The sequence below is a fragment of the Chamaea fasciata genome, unplaced genomic scaffold (genome assembly GCF_029207755.1).
Source record: "Chamaea fasciata isolate MVZ Bird 193981 ecotype frontalis unplaced genomic scaffold, bChaFas1.0.hap1 SCAF_29, whole genome shotgun sequence".
NCBI classification, from domain to species: domain Eukaryota; kingdom Metazoa; phylum Chordata; class Aves; order Passeriformes; family Sylviidae; genus Chamaea; species Chamaea fasciata.
Window position 1 is genome coordinate 1,322,799 of NW_027094114.1, and position 14,910 is coordinate 1,337,708.

Below are 14,910 nucleotides of genomic sequence, written 5' to 3' on the forward strand. Positions count from 1 at the left end.
AGTCCCAGACTCGAAGTAGCCAGGCTGTATAAGCCTCACGTCCTCGTTGTGCAATATCTTTTTGCAGATTACGTAGACTTTCATATGTCAGGGACTCAGTGATGATCTCAACCTGTGGCTCTTCTGTGGATTGTGAGGAGCCTCCTTTCTTATCCTTAATACCAGGATCTGACGATTTCACTTTACACTTCCTTGTTTCCACAGGGGTGACTGCTGCTGGCTGTGGCTGCCCTTGTGGTTCAGCTGGAACCTGGACAGTTGTAACGTCTGTGGGTTCCACTGCTGCACCATCAGTCTCTGCCTTCTCGGGGCAGGAGGAGGGTTTTTCATGAGCTGGGGAAATGTACTCCCTCAGCATCTGGCCCATCTCATGCATCTCTTTTACCAGAACCTCAACCCAATCTGGGTGGGTCCTTTCTGAGGCAGGCTGTGGGGCAGAGTCAGGCTCTGGGGTATCATCCCTATTCTGTGGGGTAGGTATCAGGGTGGTTATCCAGGTCAATCTTCCCTTATCTCTGAATGCTAAATAGAATACGCATATTAGCAGCACCAGCCATTGTATGATATCATTAGCATTCAGAGAGGATTTAAACCCTTCAAAAACTGGTGGGGCAGACCCAAAGAGGTGGGTAAAGGGTTGGGAAAAAAAAACCTCCCCTGGTTTCATTTCCTCACAGTAGGTACCTGTCTTGGTTTAGGAAGACAGGTATCTGCTAGGTAAAATTACAATCAGAGGCTCTTTGGCAAAGATTTGGGAAATAGGAATAGCAGTTCTTTACTAGTATGTAATACAAAGCAAACAAACACAAAAAAAAACTCCCCCCCCCACCAAACAACTACAGCATTAATGACAAACGACAACAGTACCAAGAACCTTGAGGGCTTTGTTTCACAAAACCCAGGGCAGTTTGGTTTCGGTGTCCCTGCAGGATCCTCAGAGCACCAAGCTGGAACAGTGGAAAAGTCCCGGGCTGGTAGCTGGGATGGCAGGGTGTCCCGGCAGGCAGGGGCAGGATGTCCCGGCAGCGCAGGGAGTGCAGGGTCACGCTGCAGCAAGAGGAGCAGCGCCGAAGAAGTTCGAAGGCGAGGCAGAAAAGGGACTCAGCTTCTGCTCGGCGTGCTTTGCGGCGGCTGAGATCCTCGAGGAGCGGCCGACACGCGTCTCCCGAACGCCGGAAGCAGAAAAGCACGCAGCTGCCTCAAGCTGTGTCTTTTACCTGCGTTATCTCCCCCTTCCACCTTTTGTCCATCTCTTTGTTTCAGCCAAGCACTCTCAAGTATCCAACACCCGGTCCCCTTGGCAACCCGTGGGGAAAAAATTCCCCAGAGAAAGAAGGAACAAACCCAACCCCCAACAGTACCATTGTTAAAGTAACTCCAAAAACACACAGTTAGTGTACGATAGCCCTGAATCCATGTACCTGCCTTCCAGAGGAAATTAAAAATCCATGAGTTCTTCACCTTATTAAGCCATAAAATAAACTGGATGACAGTCACAGTAGCTTTAGTTATAGGGCCCATGTTTAGATAAGGGCCTGCAAATGAAAGGAATACAGCCACAAACTCATGCCATCCAAACCAGGCTAAGTTAGACTACATGATGCAGCCTAATGAGGTTTTTATATCCAACGCACACAAAAGAAAGTACTAGGTTAGTTAAGAACCGCTATTTCTCTTCCCTTTTCTTTTCTCAGTGCCCTCAAGCCTCACGTTGGGTGCCAAAATCTGTCTTGGTTTGGGAAGACAGGTATCTGCCAGGTAAAATTACAATCAGAGGCTCTTTGGCAAAGATTTGGGAAATAGGAATAGCAGTTCTTTACTAGTATGTAATACAAAGCAAACAAACACAAAAAACCCTCCCCCCCACCAAACAACTACAGCATTAATGACAAACGACAACAGTACCAAGAACCTTGGGGGCTTTGTTTCACAAAACCCAGGGCAGTTTGGTTTCGGTGTCCCTGCAGGATCCTCAGAGCACCAAGCTGAAACAGTGGAAAAGTCCCGGGCTGGTAGCTGGGATGGCAGGGTGTCCCGGCAGGCAGGGGCAGGATGTCCCGGCAGTGCAGGGGGTGCAGGGTCACACTGTAGCAAGAGGAGCAGCGCCGAAGAAGCCGAAGGCGAGGCAGGGCCTGGGCCAGCTCCCCCAGGTGGCAGGGAAAACTCAGGATTTAGGCCGAACCCGTGATGGTAGATTTCGCAGGACTGGATCCCCTTGGCCACAGTGAAAACTCTTCCAGCCAGCAACAGCCGCTCTCTGCTCGGCGTGCTTTGCGGCGGCTGAGATCCTCGAGGAGCGGCAGACACGCGTCTCCCCGAACGCCAGAAAAAGAAAAGCGCGCAGCTGCCTCAAGCTTTGTCTTTTACCTGCTGTTATCTCCCCCTTCCACCTTTGTCCACCTCTTTGTTTCGTTTAAGTACTCTCAAGTATCCAACACTTGGTCTCCTTGGTAACTTGTGGGGAAAAAATTCTTTAGAGAAAGAAGGAACAAACCTAACCCCCAACAGAGCTGTATACAGACGAGAGTAGCTTTGTGCGAGATGGCAAACAGATGACAGGCTATTCAGTGACAACCATGAACCAGGTAATCAAGGCAAAGGCCTTGCCATCAGATGTATCATCACCAAGAACTGAACTGATTGCACAGATGAGAGCTCTAGAACTGAGCAAAGGAAAGAAGGTAAAAAATACAGACTAATTCTGAAATATATTTAATATTGTGTATGTCCATGGAGTCATCTGGAAGGAAAGAGGACTGCCAACTCTTCAAGGTAGTTGGATGAAACATACTGAACAGATCCATGTGCTGCTACAGAGTATTTGGGATTCTAGAGAAGTAGCTTTTATGAATTGTGTCTTGGTTTAGGGCAAATTTGGTAGGAAACTTCTGAATGGGGTCCTTGTAGAAAGCAAATTTAAGCGGCCCTTCCCTTAACTGGTTCGGGAAAAAAATCTTTAGAGAAAAGTGGAAAAAATGTTTATTCAGCAAGCAAAGTGTTCACAAGCATTAAAAAAATGAATAGTATTAAACAATAAAACCTCTCGCTGTTCTGAAGACAGATGGAAAAATTGAGAAAGTCCTTGCCACGGGTTGTAGCTCAGCTCTCTCAGTTTCTTATCAGTCTCGCCGGTGCTGAAAAATGCCGTCCTGGGCTCCAGTGGGCCGCAGGCGTGAGCTCAGGGTGTTTTTCTGGGTTTTTCAGTCTAGAATAGGTTTAAACTGTTCCAAGAAAAAGAAAAAAAAAAAACCTACAGTCCAGGGAACTTCTCTGCCTCAGCTAGCAAAAAACTAACTAAAAAGTAAAGGATAGATCTCTCTTACTGTCTGTCTATAGACAACACAGTCCAGGAGAAGGATGGGGGAGAGTGAGTGCAGTTTCTGTAAACAAACTTCTCACTTCTTTTTCCTCCCCTTCACTCTCAGAACCAGTCTTAAAGGTGCAGAACCTATTACTGGGCTAAACAGATGAATGGGGATACTAACATCATAAAGTCACCCCCAGGACACATTGCAAAGCTCATCAAAACAGGAAAACATCTCCTGAATTAAGGAATAATTTTTCTAATGAAAGTAAAAGGGGTTGCAAAAAAAGGCATCTTAACAGTAGTGCCAGAGAGGGGAATTGATCTGTCAAGGTTTGCCCCAAAGTATGATCAGAAAGACCACCAGTCAGTTGAGTCCCTTAAAGGTGAAATCAAAGAAAGTGAATGGACTGCCACACCAGAGGGACAGATTGTAGTCCCACCTCAGTGAGAACATGAAAGCACCCATAAGGGAAGAGACAACCCCTTGAAACACCTGAAGAAGGTAGTAATAGAATGGGAAATGACTGATATTGTGCAGTCTCTAGTAAGCAAATGTGAAATCTGTTGTAGAAACAACCCAGACATGAGCAAAAGAGTTGTGTTAGAAATAACAGAGGCAGGGGATTTTCCTGGAGAATTTTGGCAAATAGATTTTGCTGAGTTACCACACAAAGGATACAGGTATGTATTGGTGTTGGTTGACAACTTTAGTGAATGGCCTGAAGCTTACCCATTTCACTAACATTGCAAGGTTTGGGGTTCCTTTGGGGTTGAGGCCCCAGTGATCAGGGAAGTTAGTCAAATGTTGGGAATTGTTTGGGATCTGTAAATTCTCTACATACCCCAGACAAGTGGTAAGGTTGTACGTGTTAATGGAACCCTCAAAACACAAGTTAGTAAAATCTGTCAAAAACATCCATGACATGGGTTCAAGCCTTGCCTATAGCCTTACTGAGAATCCACATACAACCAAGGCGGAGAGAAAACATAAGTCCTTATGAAATATTGCAGGGCAGACTATATCAAATATGAGGGGGAAAATTGACTTACTGAGGTATTTAATAACTTAACTTTAAGTTCCACTTTGCAGAAGCTCCACAGATTCATTGTGTTACCCAGACCGATAGGATTGAACACACCTGCTCATCTGTTCCAGTCTGGAGACTATGTTAAATGATAGTGATGCCTTAGGATTTTAGCTTTTATATGTTTCAAATTCTGTATTGCTTTAGTGTACAACTCTAAACTCCATACAGAGTGTTGGTTACCGTCTTCACATTTTGGTCAGACAAAACAATTCCTCTAGGCCTGAAACTCAGGGATACCTTACTGCCTCAGGCCCTGAAAAGTATAAACAAAATTGAGTTGGGGAAGGAGCAAACTGGGGATATCTGACTTCATTACTTGAAGCTGTAATTGGAGTATTAACCCCTGATATGTAAATGGACCAAACTTAAAACTGTCTGAAAAACTCATGACCATTGTCCATCCTGGGTGTAGCTTCTGGGAGCCTTCTGACTGCCCAAGGTGTACCTGTTGAAGGCCTTTAATAAATACCGGCTTTTATTCTCTTAATCTTGTCTTGTTCTAGGTAGCCACTCCAAGGCATCAGTAGGACAGTGTATTGGTTTGGCATGGCCTGGTTTTTGGCAGCAGGAAGGGCCACAAAGACGGCTCTTGTGAGAAGCTGCTGGAAGCTTCCCACCATGTCCAGCAGAGCCAATGGCTGACGGCACTGAAGATGAGACATGAATTTTAAAGCATACACTTTCTAACTCTAAACTGTTAGTCTTTTGTCCGTCAAAGTTTGGTATCAATACTAGATCAATATCCATATTTAATAAATCAAAGATGGACATGCTGCTGGCCAAAACTGGGCCAATGAGAGAGGTTGGTAATGCCTCTGTTATGATATATTTAAGAAGAAAATCAAAACAAAGTAACAGGTTTTTGCTTCTAGTTAGGGAAGAGGAGGAGGCAAGAACATGTGAGGGAAAACAACATGGCAACACCAAGGTCAGTGGAGAAGAAATGGGAGGAGGTGCTCCAGAGTTACAAAGACCTCTGCTCCTGAAACAACTGCAAAACAGAGACTGATTAAAACCAGGATGTGATTTAAACTGTTCTTTTGTGCCTGTTATTTGTGCAGTTGGTAACCATGATTCAAGTTTGGCCCCAAAATTTGCATGTGACTTTAGGCCAAAATGTATCCAAAGCTCTTCATAAGAACAGCCTCTCAGGGTGGTATTGGATATGTGAAAATGAGGTCTGGTAAGTTCTGCCCTTAGATAAAGATCATGCCTGTGCCCTTGGGGCTGTAATTCCAAACATAACAGTATTTGATCACACTGAGGATCCAAATAGAAGGATGAGGAGGATGAAAAGATCCATTAATCCCCTCATTGAATGTCCCACACTTTTCCATAGTGTAATCAGAGCTGTCATTCCCTCTTGGGGAGTAATTGAACTGGAGAGAGTATGAACCAGTTTAAACCCAGAAGAGCAAAAAACCCTAAGTTTCTGTGTATAAAACGGAAAGAACTTTGAAGGTTCAAAATATTACCAAAAAACCCCGATATTAAAACCAAACGAGATTAAATGTTGATGCCAAAAATTTCATATATCTTTATTTAATAGCAAGAGAGGCAAAGAGAAAGAAAAAGTAGAGAAAAGTTAGAAAAGGACAAGTTTACTTTAAAAAGCATAGGATAGGTCACCACCACACTGTGCTACCTTTGTTGCTGCTGAGAAAGGGTGGGGGGAGAGGAGTTGTATTTGCCTTTTTTTTCCTGCTCTTTGAAGCGTCTTATCTGCCTTCTAAGATCTCTGGAGCAGTTTGGCTGGAATGTGGCAGCCTGTCCTCCAAGATGCAGGTGCAGTGCCCAATCTCTGCAGTTGAACCTTGGTCCACACGCGGTGCTCTCAACACAAGATGCAGAAGCAGGGATGGGGAGGGGGTCCATAACTCACTTGTGACGTCGGTTCAAGGGTGCAGCATCCGAGGGTCCTACCCAAGCAGGCAGAGTCAGCCCCCGGAGGCCTCAGGGTGTCTTGTAGCAGGCAATGGTGGATGATACCCCCATACTTGGTGATACTGAGGCTGTTCTGTGTCACAATGGACACTGAGTTCTGCCTGCCCTGGAAATATCCAAGTAGCACCTGGCTCCAATGAGGCCCCGTTTTGTTTGCAGTTAAAACTTGGTTCCCAGAGCTTGCATTTCGTCACAGTTGTCTCCTGGGTGCCATGAGGCCTTGCTATGTCACAATGGACGCCTGTTTCCAACAGATTCCATTGTGAAACAGTAGCTTCTCAAGTGCCATGAGGCCTTGCTGTGTCATAATGAATAATGGAGCCTTGTTTCTGCTAGGCCTGGAAATGTCCCAGTGACACGTGTGTCCCATGAGGCCCATCTTGCTCAAAGTAGAGCCTTAGTTCCATGAGGTTCCACTGCATCACAATGTTCTCCTTAGTATCATGAGAGCCTGATGTGTTTATAATTGACGCTTGGTTTCTTGAGATTCCGTTGCATCACAGTGGTCCCCTTCGTACCTTAACACCCAGATGTGTCACAATGGAGCCTTTTTTCTATGAGCTTCCATTATGTCAAAATGATCTCCCGGCCTCCATGAGGCCCGACTGTGTTTACTATTGACACTTGGTTCCCTAAGATTCCATGGTGACACTGTTCTCTACTGTTGTTCTTGAGCCTGTACTATATCACAATGGACATTGAGTTCCGCCTGCCCTGGCAATATCCATGTTGCACCTGACTTCAAGGTGGCCCCATTGTGCTTGCAGTTGACACTTGGTTCCCAGAGATTGCATTGCATCACAATGGTCCCCTGTGTGCCATGAGGCCTTGCTGTGTCACAATGGACACTTGCTTCCAACAGATTCCATTGCCACACAGTGGTCTCCCAGGTGCCATGAGGCCTTGCTGTGCAATAATGGGGCACTGTTTCTACTATGCCTGGCAATGTCCCAGGGACAACTGTGTCTAATGAGGCCCTACTTGCTCAAAGGAGAGCCTTGGATCCATGAAATTCAGTTGCTTCACAATGTTCTCTTTAGTTTCATGAAAGCCGCATGTGTTTATAATTGACCCTTGGTTCCTTGAGACTCCATTACATCACAGTCGTCTCCTTGGTTCTGATTCATGGAAATGACTTCACAACCCGTCAGGAGCTGTAAAGTAGGTATGTTTATCCAGGGGCATTGTTTCTCCTAAAGCATGCATGACTAAAGACTCACCACTCTCTATTTATTCTCTAAAATGTTACATATGCATTAAGTTGCACAATACGCTGTAGTGGTTTCACGTTCACCTGTCTCTCAAATTTAGTGTAATGATTTGAGTGTTTACTCCCTTTTTCCCTCTGTGAGATAGTATCAAGAGAAGCAAAGCAGGCCCGAACTTTAAGATATAAAAATAGATTTATTAACACACACTAAAAAGAAAAAAAAAATAAAAATGAAACTTTCAAAACACTCTTCCTCTCCCCACAAGTGTTCACTTTCCTACAAACAGCATAAAGAGACAAAACCTGTGATTTTCAGTCAGTTTCACCATTTTAAAAATACTCTTTCATCAGTTCTTTGGGAGAGGAGTCTCTCTTAGAGTCCCATGGAGACATTGCCACAAGAGAAACAGTCCTCTGGTGGCTCCCATGTCACAAATCTGCAGCCGCTTGAAAGAAAACTCTCCAAACTGTGAAATCCCACGGCTTTATATGGGCCTATCAGCTTATTAGGGATACTGTTTAAGGATGCCTCTTCTAGTATAAGAAAAAAATTCTCTTCTTTCATCTCCAAAATCATCTTCATCTCTAAAACTAGAGATATTCTTTTTCCCTAGGAGCAAGGGGCTTCATATCACTTTTCTTCCTCTATTCAAAATTCTCCATTAAATCTCAGTTATATCAGTCCACAACTTTTAACTAGAGCCATGCATCCCCCCCAACAGCATTTATATGTTACAGGAAATAGTCCATTCTCCATGGTTTCGCCAGAAAAGTCCAGCCAAATGAGGCCACTCCTCCTCCTTTGTCCCACTTAGGACTTTCACTCTCTCTTCACTGACTTCATGATGTGTCTTCTCTACATTCAATAACTTTGTCCTTTTCCTTAAAAGGAGAATTAGAGTTTTAAAAAGTCTTATTTGTACCAGGAAAAAGTTAAAACTTGTCCAAGCCTACGGTGATCATATGATCTCTGCCAGGCAGCAGCCTCTACTATTTTCAAAAGCAGCAGGGATGAGAGATCTCAGAGCAGCCTGGCTGGTAGATGCCTCCTGCCCCCATCTCTTGGTCTCATCTGGGGTGGCCCAGCTCAGAGCTGCTATCAGAAGCTGCAGGCTCCCCTCCGCCTGCTGGGGGAAAGGGCCCAGGGCCACAGGCCAGCTTCCCCCCCCCCTCGCCCCTGCCCCATTGAGGGACCAGCAAGGTGTTTTACAGCTGCTGGAGACACGATCCAGGTGGGGATGAGGGGCATATTCCCCTCCCCTAACCCGGGAGTCACTTGTCCTGGCACCTTCCCAGGAATCACCTGGCCCAGGAGCCGGGAGCCAGGGCCAGCTTACCTCTTCCAAGGCAGGGAGGAAAAGGGCCTGCTCAGACACAGTCTCAGATTTATGTGTATTCACAACGTCATTCCTCGGTAGTTAACCAATATGTCAGTATCTAAAAGTGGCTTCTGATAGGTGCCTCTCCCTTCCAAAACAACTCCAAGGTCCTGACAGGGCAGTATTCTATATTCCTCTTTAACTAAAAACCAAACTGTGTTAATCCATGACATATGCCTACACATATTCATTACCTACCCCGTCTAGCCTCGCTTTGTATTAAAATGAGCTTATCAGTCTTTCTGCACTTGTGCAGTGACCTCCACTGGTTGTACGGTGGTCTTCATGATGTAGTAAGACAAGTCTTCCTTGGATTTGAACTTTTCACCTCGTCCTCTTGCGCATGCTCACTGGCTTCTTGGTCGCAGTTCAAGCCGCAAGGCCAGTCTTGGTCCAAACAGTCTTCCTTATCACAGCCTTGTGCAGGCAGTTTCTTTCTTATCTGCTAGCATTGCATTCTTTTCATCCTGCTTCTGCAAGCAATGGCCTTGCCTGCCTTTGCAAGCACAGTAAATTCAAATGAGAGCCCAATAGTGTCATGGGTCCAAAGACAAACCACCTCAACAGTCTGTACTAATGTAAAATTATACCAACAGTCCAATTCATTTAAACAATTACAAAACTCTCACTGATCATCTATAGGGGTTGTTGAGACCCTAATTTGGATTGCTTTCTTATGGGTAGTCCCATTAATCATCTGGCATCTTATTCTAATTACCTCTCCTATAGTCCCTTGAAGTGACCATAACCTCTGTTTTTGCCATTCTTGCCTTTCATATACTTGGTTTTTGTGCATGACCACAGTTGATAGGTTTGGATCTTTTATATCAGAATACTCTCCCATGGATCCAGTGTACTGAATAAAAGCTTGGGACCAAGGCCACTCAGCATTGTTCTGGCTAGAGGTACTTTCCAATTCTTGGGTTATAATTATGATTACAAACAAAACAATTTTCTTGATAAAATTTCTGCAAGCTGAATTACTAAATATTCCCAACCACAATGCATTCATTTTGCTCGAGTAAGTCTCAGTTTCAGTTCATCATCACCTGGTGTTACTTTCCAGGGGGGTCTCTGGAGGCTTCTTTACTTGAGTGTGATGGATCCACACACTTTGTTTTTTGATCTTAATTGCAGTGAATGTGGTAAGAAGCACCTGGAATGGTTATTCCCACTGTGGTTTTGATGTGTTGGGAAGGCTGACCTGAAACAGACTGGACAGAGCGAGAGAATAAAGTAGATATTTATTAAAAGGCCTTTAAGGTACACCTTGGGCAGGACAAGAGTCTGACCAGGGCTACACCCAAGGTGGACTTAAGATGGTCACAAAATGCCAAACAGGTCATGAGGTTTCACACTTTTATAAGTTTTGGTCCATTTGCATGTGGGGGTTTAACTGTCCAATTACACCTTCAGGTTGTGAAGTCCCATCCTTCTTGTTTTCTCTCTTCAGTCCTCCATTGTTTATGCTTTTGGGCCTGAAACTTTTACTTGTTGTCCTTGGTCTCCAGCAGGAAAAGGATTTGTTTTGTCTACCTGCGCCGTGAAGAGAGCTTACTAGCACTTGATATGAGGCTCAGAACTGCACATTTAGGCAGCACAGAATCTGAAAAAACATAAAAGGTAAAACTTAAGGCATCATTTCCCCCCTTTAGAGGCTTGACAAGGCCTTTTCCTTGTCAAGTCTATTCTAAATATCTACGAATAATAAGTATTTAATAACAAATTCAAAACCAAGTAAGTATCTAACAATAATACACATCTAACCAGATATAAATACCTAATAACAGTAAACATCTAGTATCAGTAAATATCTAAAAATAGATAAATATCTAGCAATAATAATAATAGTAATAAAGAGTAATAAACATCTAACAGTAGCAATGTCTTGTACAGTTAGGTATCATGCAAAGAAGTATAATGATTACTGTTAACAGTTCTTTAGGTACAGTGGAGAAATCATTTAAAGCATGTTTTTGTCTATCAGTCTCTTTTTACAGTTGTTTCAGGAGAAGCAGCTTTCTTAACTATGGAGTAGTGAATCCAGGGTCCTTTGCCAGCGATTTTGACTGTGGTGAGGGTGGTCAGCAGAACTTGGAATGGTCCTTTCCACCTGGCTTATAGAGGATCACGGTCTCACCACTTAATGTAGACCCAGTCTCTAAGTTGGAAGGGATGAGGAGGTGTGTCCAGTCCTATGGGTCTGGATAACACAATGTAAGTCTGGAACTTCAGCAAAGTGGAACCTAAAGCCATTATATATCCCTGTAAATCAAGTTTCTCTTTCATGTGAATTTCACCTGGAATATGTGGGACCTGATATGGTCTGCCATACAGTATTTCATAGAGACTGATGCTATCCCTCCTCTTTGGTTGTATGCAGATTCTCAGTAAAGCTATAGGCAAGGCCTGAATCCATGTCATAGAAGTTTTCTGACAAATTTTGCTAATTTGTGTTTTGAGAGTCTCATTCATACGTTTAACTTTCTCACTCGCTTGGGGTCTATAAGGTGTATGCAGATCCCAAGTAATTCCCAAAATCTAACTTCCTTAACCACTGTTGCAACAAAATGTGGTCCCCTATCTGATGACATCCCCAAGGGAACCCCGAACCTTGGAATTATATGATTGAGCAAAACTTTCACCACTTCCATGGCTGTATTAGTGTGACAGGGGTAAGCCCCTGGCCATCCACTGAAGGTGTCAACTAATACCAGTATGCACCGGTATCCCTCTTTGCGTGGTAACTCCACAAAATCTATTTGCCGGTAATCTCCAGGAAGATCCCCTGCCTTTGTTACTCCTAATACAACTCTTTTCCTTGTGTCAGGGTTGTTTTTCCAGCAGATTTCACATTTGCTCGCTACTGACTGTATAATGTCAGTTATTTCCTTTCCTATTACTACCTTTTTTAGATGTTTCCGAAGATTTTCAACACCAAAATGTGTGTTTTTGTGTTCTCTTTGAGATAGGTCTTGAAGGATCAGGGGTGGGACTACAACCTGATTTGTTGGTGTAACCACCCATCCACTTTCTGTGATCTCAGCTTTAGGAAACTTGATTAGTTTATGGTCTGCTTGGTCATATTTTGGGGTGAACTCAGACAAATCAATCTCTTTTTGTGGAATTACTAAGAGAATACCTTTTTCTGCAGTCCTTGCTGCTTTATCAGCAAAGCGATTTCCCAATTCTGGAGTGGTTTTCCCTTTTTGGTGACCTCTAAAATGCATGATAGCTACTTCTGCAGGTTTTTTAATGCTCTCTGAGAGGGCGAGTATTTGTAGAGAATGTTTGATTTTATTACCTTGAGTGTTCAGAAGTCCATTCTCTTTCCAGATGGCTCCATGGGTGTGTACAACACTAAATGCATATTTATAATCAGTTTATATATTTACCTTCTTTCCTTCGCTCAGGTCTAGGGCTCTCGTCAGTGCAATCAGTTCGGCTTTCTGTCATGACATCTGCTGGCAGGGCCTTTGCCTCTATCACCTTATCCCATGTGGTTACTGTATAGCCTGTCATCCTTTTGCCATTTTTCATCAAGCTGCTCTCATCTGTAAAAAGCTCCCAATCTGGATTTTCCAGGGGTGCATCTTTCAGGTCAGGTGTCTGTAAACAGTTATGTTCAGGCTCCTTGTCAATTAAGGTGGAGGACAAAAACATGGCAGGGTTAACAACAGAAGTTGTTCTCAGGGTAACATCATCCTGTTCTAATAACAGTGCTTGATATTTAAGCATCCGGTTACCAGAGAGCCAATGTCTCCCCTTTTGTTCCAGTACAGCTGCTACAGCATAGGGTACATACACTACAATGTGTCATCCAAGAGTGAGTTTTCAGGCTTTCAGCTGTTTAAAAGTTGCTCTAGTGTTTTCAGTCCATATGATAATTCCGTTTTTGGCTGCTTTTAATGCCCCATATAGGGGTTTTGCCAGCAGTCCATAATTAGCTATCCACAAACATCAACCTACCATTCCCAGGAAAGCTTGCATCTCTCTCACAGTATGGGGCTCTGGGAGTCAACAAATGGCTTCTTTTAATTCTTTGCTGAGCTGTTGGTGTCCAGGGAGGATCTCAAGCCCCAAGTAAACTACTGCTTTTTTGGCAATCTGTGCTTTGACTTCAGAAACTTTGTACCCACTCAGTCCCAAGAAGTTTAATAAACTTAGGGTAAGCTGTATGCAGTCATCTCTAGTTCTGGCCACAATCAGGATGTCATCCACATATTGAAGAATAACTCCTTCTGGCTAGTGTCTTCTCCAGTCCTCTAATTCTTTTGCTAGCTGATTTCCAAATATTGTTGGGCTGTTGTGGAAACCTCGAGGTAAAACTTTCGAAGTGAGCTGAGTTTTCCTCCCTGTCTCAGGATTTTCCCACTCAAAAGTAAAGAGCTCTTGGCTGTCTTTATGCACAGGAATGCAGAAAAAGGCATCCTTCAGGTCTCCAACAGTAAACCACCCTAATTGTCTGTCAGTGTGGTCAAAAGGGTGTAGGGATTTGCTACTACCGGGTGTATGTCCTCTGTAATTTTGTTAGTCGCTCTTAAATCTTGTACTAATTGATAACTCTTACCATCTTCTTTCTTAACAGCTAAAATGGGGATGTTGAATTTGGACTCACATTGCACTAATAACTCATGTTGCAGGAATTTTTCCATTTCAGATGCCAATCCCTTACGGTTCTCTACTTTCAAAGAGTATTATTTTTGCCATACTGGTGTGGTTTGAGTGCAATACTCACTAGTTCTGCTTGTTTGGATCTTCCTGGGATATCACTGGCCCACAGTATTGAATTTACCACATTTTAAACCTCCATGGGGATTTCCTTAAATTTTTCCTGTATAAAAAGTGCAGCAACTTGGACAAATTTAGATTCAGGAATTACAACTTGTACACCTCCCCCTTTTTTAAATTTAATTTCTGCTTCTAATTTCTCTAGCAAGTCCCTCCCCCAGTAACGGTTGAGGGGAGTTAGGCATGTAAAGGAATTGATGGGTTACCCAGTGCTTCCCCACCTTAAATTTTAAAGGTTGGAGGAAAGGCCGTGTTTCAGTTACCCCCATCACCTCAATAACATGTACAGTACTGTCACTGAGTTTCCCTTCTAAGGTATTAACACAGAATAAGCAGCTCCACTATCTACCAGAAACTCAATATCCTCTTTCCCCAGCTTATCTACAACCAAGGTTCTGCCAGGGAAAAAACCTTTGATCTCCGTCACTCAGAACTTGAGCCGCTTGAGGTTTGTACTGCTGGGAGTTGGGGAACTGCGGATTTTTTCTTTCAGTGCTAGACAGTCATTCTTCCAATGTCCCTACTTCTTGCAGTATGTACACTGGTCCTTCTCTGTAGGAAAAATTTTATTTGGATGACTTTTCCTGAGTTGCTTTCTTACTAGCTTGGGATTTAACTTTTTCAGTTGGGCCTCTGTCTTGAAACACCTTCCAGGCAACCTCTAGCAGTTTCTCTGTGTCTCGAACTCCCTCTATCTTTTGCAGCTTTCCTCTTATATCATTTGAGGTTTGACCCATAAACAAAGGTACTAGATGTGCTTTGCCATCATTTGATTCTGGATCTAAATCTGTGTGTTTGACAGCAGTTTCTCCTAGCTTTTTCAAAAAATCAGTGGGTGATTCATCATAATTGTGCTTTACTTGGTAAATCTTTGACCAATTTATAGCTTTAGGGACACCATGTTTTAACCCATATACCACCAGGCTTCGATATCGTTTTAACCTCACCATTTGTTCTGGTATATTTGGATCCCATCCCAGATTTTCAAGGGGGAATATCTGTGGGACAGTGCCTTGAAGTAATCCATTTGCAATGCTTGCCTCGACTGATGTTGTGATGGCTTTGTTGACCATTCTTCTCTCAGTCGGGTAAAGTAATATGTCTAACATAGAGTTCAAATTAGCCCAGTCAGGGTTCTGTGAGTTAATTGCCCATTCTACTAATGTTGCTACTTTATCTGGGTTCTCTTTA